This window comes from Leptopilina boulardi, unplaced genomic scaffold (genome assembly GCF_019393585.1).
Source record: "Leptopilina boulardi isolate dan_hultmark-lab unplaced genomic scaffold, ZJU_Lbou_2.1 LbouV2_324, whole genome shotgun sequence".
Taxonomy (NCBI): Eukaryota; Metazoa; Arthropoda; class Insecta; order Hymenoptera; family Figitidae; genus Leptopilina; species Leptopilina boulardi.
The window spans coordinates 1,317,025-1,325,050 of NW_026137890.1; the positions used below are offsets into that span (position 1 = coordinate 1,317,025).

The 8,026-nt window shown below is 27.5% G+C and overlaps 1 long non-coding RNA gene across 1 annotated transcript; it reads left to right on the top strand.

The window, feature by feature from the left end:
• Positions 1–4,248: 4,248 nt before the first annotated feature.
• Positions 4,249–6,431, top strand: LOC127284376 (uncharacterized). The gene is made up of 3 exons (XR_007843470.1): positions 4,249–4,399; positions 5,506–5,878; positions 6,170–6,431. It is a non-coding gene; the product is annotated as an uncharacterized LOC127284376 (long non-coding RNA).
• Positions 6,432–8,026: the final 1,595 nt, after the last annotated feature.

Below are 8,026 nucleotides of genomic sequence, written 5' to 3' on the forward strand. Positions count from 1 at the left end.
AAGAAAATACGCCAGGATAAAATTTTGGCATGTAGGAAAAGAAAAATATCAATGGAAACTCAAGATGAAAAGAAAGTGCGTCAAGAAAATAATTTGTCATGTAAGAAGAAAAAATTTTCTAAGGAAACGGAAGATGAAAGAAAGTGCGTCAAGAAAAGAATTTGGCATGTAAAAATGATAATCGGAATAAAAAAAGTGCAGGAGTTGCAATAATGTCTTTTAAAGATTTCAATGAAAGTAAAGTTCCACAGAATTATTTAGGTTTAATAAATGTAGGATGTAAGTTTTGTAATGCGTTACATTTTTTGTGTGAAAGACCGTCACATAGATCATATAGATACATCACCGAGGAATGTCCCCGTAAAGAGGACATTATGATATCGCCTGAATGTCACAAAAATATTCCCGCTTGATATCAGCTTGACATTCGAGCAATATTCCTTGCTACTTGGGTGGTAGATCCAATATAAAGAAATTTTTTTTTACATTTCTAATATTAAATTTTTTTGAAAAAAAAATGAATAAAAAATATGGTTAATGCACACTAGCAACGTAGTCGGCCGCTTGCGGACGACAAAGTTGCTAGTTCAGGTAAGTAAAATTAAATCGATACAAAAATTTAATTAACTAACAATGGCCTTAATCCGAAATTTTTTGAAATATATATATCTGAAAATTCTGAAACTTAAATTTTGTTACCTCACTAAAGTAGGTGTATGAAAAACAGATAAAAACAAAATTTCATTAAATGAAAAATCAATTTCACAAAAATTCTTCTCTAAAAAAATTCTTGTTATTGCGAATTTAACTTGAAAAATTTGGTTAAATAATTTTATTTTGTCGATTCTTTACAAAAACTTAATTTATAGAATAATTTATTTAATAATTTATTCTTATTATTATATAATAATAAAATGCTTGGTCTGTCCTTCTGTCCTAACTTGAAGTTGGCCTTTTCTGATTTCACGTGTTTTTTTTTAATAGTAATCTTATGACGTGTCAAATTTTGACAATTCTTTTTCTCATTTTTGCCAAAGTTGTATAATTGTGTTTCCAAATTTCGGAATAAGTTTCTTTACAATTCCAAAATTCAATTCACGAAGCTGAAGTACACAACGTTTACCAACGAAATTTTTTTTAAAGTTGTGTATTGATTCAAAAATTGTATACAAATACAAAACATTTATGATGAGAAAAAAGATGCGCCAGGAAATTTCGTACAAGATAGTAATTTGAAAAAAATTAATTTTTAAAAATTAATTTTTAAGGTACCAGAGGTCAACGAATACCTATTAAATATTAATTATAAAAACACAGGCCTCGAATTAACTTAAAGACACAAAAAGTCGTTTTAGTCGATTTATATTCCAAAAAAAAGTAGATTTGTTTTTTATTTTAACAAAAATATTATACAAATTTTTAAATAAAAATTTTTTTTTTGATACTAATCCTTTTCGATGGGTTAAAGTTGAAATTTTTGGAAATAACACAGGCACACAAAAAAAAAAAAAGTCAGGTCCCAAAAAGCACAACCCCATATTCCTATGTTTTTGGGGTCGCTGAAACCGAATATGACCATGAAAAATTTTTTTGCCGACCCATTTTCCCGCAACCACCCCCTTGCACCTACTCACGGGGGTTGGAGTTTCAAATTAAAAAAAAAGTCAAGTTCGGTGTCTAATCCTACGTTTTTTGGGGCGCTGAAACCGAAAAACGCCACCAAAAACAAATTCTTTACCCCCTTAACCCCCTACAACCCTCTGGGAGGGGGTTAAAATTTTAAATTTCACAAAAAGTCAAGTTCGGTGTCTAATCCTACGTTTTTTGGGGCGCTGCAATCAAAAAACACCACCAAAAACAAATTCTTTACCCCCTTAACCCCCTACAACCCCTGGGAGGGGGTTGGAATTTCATTTTTCACGAAAAGTCGAGTACGGTGTCTAATCCTATGTTTTTTGGGTCGCTGAAACCGAAAAACATCACCAAAAATAAAGTTTTCTAGAAAGTTACCTATGATTACACAAATACGCACCTACAAAGTCTTAAGGAAATTTATTTTTCTACACTTAGCGCCGTGAAAAATGATATTCCAACCTCCTCCCAGGGGTTCTAGCGGGTTAAGGGGGTAAAGAATTTGTTTTTGGTGGTGTTTTTTGATTTTAGCGCCCCAAGAAACGTAGGATTAGACACCGAACTTGACTTTTTGTGAAATTTAAAATTTTAACCCCCTCCCAGAGGGTTGTAGGGGGTTAAGGGGGTAAAGAATTTGTTTTTGGTGGCGTTTTTTGATTTCAGCGCCCCAAAAAACGTAGGATTAGACACCGAACTTGACTTTTTGTGAAATTTTAATATTTTAACCCCCTCCCAGAGGGTTGTAGGGGGTTAAGGGGGTAAAGAATTTGTTTTTGGTGGCGTTTTTCGGTTTCAGCGCCCCAAAAAACGTAGGATTAGACACCGAACTTGACTTTTTGTGAAATTTTAATATTTTAACCCCCTCCCAGAGGGTTGTAGGGGGTTAAGGGGGTAAAGAATTTGTTTTTGGTGGCGTTTTTCGGTTTCAGCGCCCCAAAAAACGTAGGATTAGACACCGAACTTGACTTTTTTTTTAATTTGAAACTCCAACCCCCGTGAGTAGGTGCAAGGGGGTGGTTGCGGGAAAATAGGTCGGCAAAAAAATTTTTCATGGTCATATTCGGTTTCAGCGACCCCAAAAACATAGGAATATGGGGTTGTGCTTTTTGGGACCTGACTTTTTTTTTTTTGTGTGCCTGTGTAATTAATTTTCAAAAGATATTGTTAATTTGCAAACAATTATTAAATTTTACAGAACTAAAAATAATATATCAAACAATTTTTAAAAAACATTTTTTATATTTAATTGAATTTTCAAAGATTTAAAATTGAGATTTTTGAAATTAATTGAAACTTTAAGTGTTTTGTGATTAAAATTTTAGATGATTTCACAAAAAATTTATTAGAAAATGTGGACAAAATACAATAATTTGAAAATCATTTTTAATTGAAAAATGGTTTCAGATAGTTGAATTTTCAAAGAATATTATTAAAATAGTTAAAAATAATTGAATTTCCTTAGAGTTATAATTGAAATTGTTAAATTTCAAAAAAAAAATTTACGATGGAAAATTTTAGAAATAATTAAATTTTAGAGGCATTTAAATTCAAATTATTGAAAATTTAATTAATTTTGAATTCAAAATTTTGAGAATAATGAAATTTTATTTGATTTTAAATCTGGAAAATAATTGAATTTTAGTTTATTTTGAATTGAAATTTTTAAAACATAATTCAATTTTATTGTGATATTTTTTTTAAATTATAAACAATTGTTAAATTTCATAATAATTTTAATTGAAAAATAATTTTGATATAATTGAATTTGTGATGTATTTCATTAAAATTATTAAAAATAATTAATTTAGCGAAGAATCATTTTAGTTCACAATTTGTTAAATAATTGAATTGAAGAAGATCTGCATTTTATACTAGAAAAATGTATTTTATTTACATTTTTTTCAAATGTAAAAAAAATGTCGCATTTTATTAAAAGCAGTCGATAAAAGTCGTATTTTTGAAAAAAGTCGGAAAAAGTCGTATAATCCGAGGCTTGTAAACATATAATTTTCATTATTATCATTTAAAATGTAATAATATTCTAATAAATTAAATTATTATTGATAATATTAATCTTCAATTTCTTTAGATAGCATGCGAAAATGATTAAATCTCATTCTTATATTTCTACTTTTTCTCTTTTTATACCATTCTTTTTCCCACTTTTCCCTATTTAAAATTTTAATCCATTTCTTTTTAAAAATATTTTTTGAACATAATTTTTTTTTGGGGCGAGGATAATCTCTATGTATTTTTTCTCTTTTTTTATCCATTTCTTTTTTTAATTTTCTTTTGCACATAATTTTTTCTATTCTTTCCTCATGTATTACTCTTCTATATTTTACAAAAGAATTAGTGTATTTTTTTAATGTATTATTCTAATTTTATTTTATTAAAATTGCGAATGTTATTCTTTTTTTCTAAATTATAATGCCACGTGCTTTTTAATTTTTTTTCAATCATTGGGGCCAGGATAATCTCTCAGTTTTTTTTTTATCCATTTCTTTTTTTAGTTTTCTTCTGCACATAATTTTTTTCTTTTCTTGTTTTGTCTTTTTTTCCCTCTCACTATTATCATACTCCTTTTTTTTAATTATTAAATTTTGTTTATAATCGTATATGTAACAATTCTTTTAGAGTGACGTGAGCAGCGAGGACGATTTTTTAAAAACGATGATGAAACTAGCCGATTTGCGGAAGTTGCAAAAAAGAGATAAGAAATTAAAGAAGAAGAGGAAGGATTTAAAAGTACAAAGTTTTGGAGACTGTGAGTATAATTATATTTAAAAAAAAATAAAATAAATACTGGCCTCGGATTATACGACTTTTTTGACTTACTTTAAAAAAATGAGACTTTCGACTTTTAAAATATCTTTTTACAAAATTTTTAACAGAATTACGATTTTAGTATACAAATCAGATCTTTTTTATTTCAGATATTATTTAATAACTTAACTGAAAATTTTTATAAATTTAATGAATTTAAAGTATTTTTCAATTAAGATTTTTATGATATATAATATTTGTTTATAATTTTCAAAGAAAAGTATAAAAAAAATTTAATTAAAACTCTCTTGAAATTCAATTATTTTCCAAAATCTAAATTGTAAATTTTTGAAAATTCAATTACTTTTAAACAATGTTATCTAAAATTATTTCATATATTATTTTTAGTTCTGTAAAATTTAAATATTTAAATTTATTTCATCTTCATAACTAAAAACTATGACAACATTTTTAATTCGAATAAATTGCTAAAATCATACTTAAAAAAATTATATAAATGGAACATTAAGAATTTTTTTAGACATTTGTCTTACTTAAATATAAATTTCAAAAAGTTGGTTTTATTATTAGTTAGATTCTGAATTTTCGAAACGAATTTGTTGACACCATTCATTATAGAATTATCCTCATTGAAGAATTAATAAAATGAATTTAATATCTAATAACATTAGTTATTAAAAGTAAAATATTTTTGAACCAGTTAAATTTTGTCGAAATAAAAAAATGCTCCAAAAGTTTTAAACATTCAAATGAACGAAATTTTTTTCGCATCTTAAGTACGAATTTTATAACAAAATTTTGTTTATATATCTAAGAAAAAATTATTAATTAAATAATTGTTTAACTTATTCTTTTATTTTACATTGACATCATAATTTTTAATAATTTATAGATTGAAAAAAGTTAATTAAGTTAATTAAGTTAGTTAAAAGTTAATTTAAACGTTCAGATCTTTTGGCTCATACAAAAAAAATCTACTTTATCGACTTTTTCGAATATAAATCCACTTTTTTGTACATTAAAGTCGTTCCGAGGCCTGCAAATATGGAAAATATGTTTATTTCAATAATAATAACATAATAACAGCTCGAACAGAAAAGAGTACAGGAGGAAAAGTACGAGGAGGAGTACGAAAAGAAAAGAATGGAGGAGAAGCGGCAAAAGAAAGAAAGAGAGGATGAGTACGAAAAGAAAAGAATGGAGGAGATGCGGCAAAGGAAAGAAAGAGAGGATGAGTACGAACAGAAAAGAATGGAGGAGATGCGGCAAAAGAAAGAAAGAGAGGAGTACGAAAAGAAAAGAATGGAGGAGAAGCGTCAAAAGAAAGAAAGAGAGGAACTTGATAAAAAAAGAAACGAAGAGAAGGAAGAGTTAAATAGATTCCTAAATCTAAAAAAATAGAGAGAATGAAAGTAATAACAACAATTATGATGAAGGAGATAAAAATGGTTGGAAGATGGTAGGAAATAGGAAGAAATAAATATTTTTGTAATTATTGTACACTGAAAAAAATAGTATATTGAATCAAGAAATCCTATGAACATGACCGTACTCAATGCCAATATTTTCTTGACCCAAGAAATTTTTATTAGTTTGATGTAAATTTTCTTGGATCAAGAAAATATTTGGATTGAATACGGTCAAGTACATAGGTTTTCTTGATTCAATACTATTTTTTCCAGTGTAATTACCGATAAAAAAATATGTTTGTTATTCTTAATACAATTTTTTAAATATTTTTTCGTTTCAGATTTCGAAAGATTCGAACAAATGAATTCATTATATAAAGTAAGAGATGAGTCACACGAAGAATTTGTAGATTGTAAGAAGCAACTAGATAAGTGTGAGCGCTGCAAAGGATGGTTGAAAAAGAAAGACGCAGCATATAAAAGGAGAGAAAGGTGTTCTGCACAACTTAAAGAACTTCAAATATCATAAAGTTTTTATTTTTTATTTTCAGACTATTTTTTCTCATTTATATTAAATTTTTTTTCATTTAATTTTTTTTTAAATTCCTGCTTCTCATTTTCAACATTTTTCTTTAATATCAATAAATAACTGTTTTAAAATAATTTCACATTTAATTTAAAAATATTGAAATTATATGAAATAAATATATATATTAAATACAAACTTAAATGTTTAACTACTTCTTTTAAGCCTTTTTTGTACAGGTTCCTTGAAAAATTCGAAATACAATGGAATTTTAAGAAATACAATTCTGAAAATTTAATTTCCTTCATTTCAATCGAGAAATCATCAAATTTTCACAATACGCTTTATTAGTTCATTAATTTAGTAATTTTATTTTATATTAAAATTTTTTTTATATAAAGATTTTAAACATTTTTCATATCGTATAGAGTTTATATGTAATCGAGTTCTATCTATTAATTGAAAATTATTTGAACTAAAAATTTGGATAAATAACATTTCTGCTAAAGAGGAATTTAGATAATTCATAATTCGATTAAATAAAAGTTTAGATAAGTGAAATGAAATCAATACAATCAATTCAATAAATTAAAAATTCTTTGAAATAAATATCAGTAAAAATTCTGTTACAAATTGTTAATAAAAAATATGTTAAATAATAATTCATTATGTAGAATTTTTTTAGACGAAATTTCATTCGTTCGAATTATTATTTTTTTCCTGAGCTTAATGAAAATATTTCAAGAGGTTATCAATAATAGATCGCAAATTGCACTACTTTCTCGACTTTTCTTAAATTTAATTAATTTAAAATTATGTAAGTTTTAAAGAATAAAAACAAAAATTCAAATTTTTTAAAAATATCGATTTTCGTGACTGCTGCAATTTACCCATGGCTTCTAAAAAAAAAGTGTTTTACGATGAACAAGATATTTTCTAACTCTATCGTCCAAAATAAAAAAAAAGAAAAATATTTAGTTACATAGACAGATTTATTTCTCCATTGTGTACTTTTTACAAAGTTTTACAATTTTTGTTTCCTATAAGTTTTAAAAATTGAAACGGTGCAAAGAAAAACGAGTACGACTCGATTTTGAGTTTCATCACTACGGAGTGAGTTCTGCCAGACACTCAGTAGTTTGGATCAATTTAATTGATCGTCAAGCGTTTCTCGCAAGTGAGATGGTCTGCTAAGGCTTTAAATGCTCACCATCGAGTAAATTTCGACAGAAGCAGCTCGACTACCAACCAGTGAAGTCTCTCAAGCAGCCTAGCAAGTCCAAAGGGAAGGGTCCCTAAGAGGTATGTAAAGCAGCTCTCTCGGGTACGCCGCCTAGGCTCTGAGGTAGCTGTAGTTGGAGTTGTCCAGCCTTTTCTCTACCCTTTACCTTTTATTCCATGAAACCACCTTCAGTGCACGCTTTTATGGCTGCTGAAGGAAAATCTCTAGAAAAACCTCCATGGTGCACGCCACCTCGGCTATCAGTCCTTAGATTAAGTCGCGAGTAGAGTCCCCTTTCGGAGTGATCTAGTGAACCGCGATCGATGGTAAAATCCAAGACGTACGCTGTTAAAGCTGTCTAAGATATACCAAACGTCGAGAAATTACCTACAGTGCACGCTGTCTCAGCTACTGTAGGTATCTATCTACTATCGGTAAATTACCTACTAA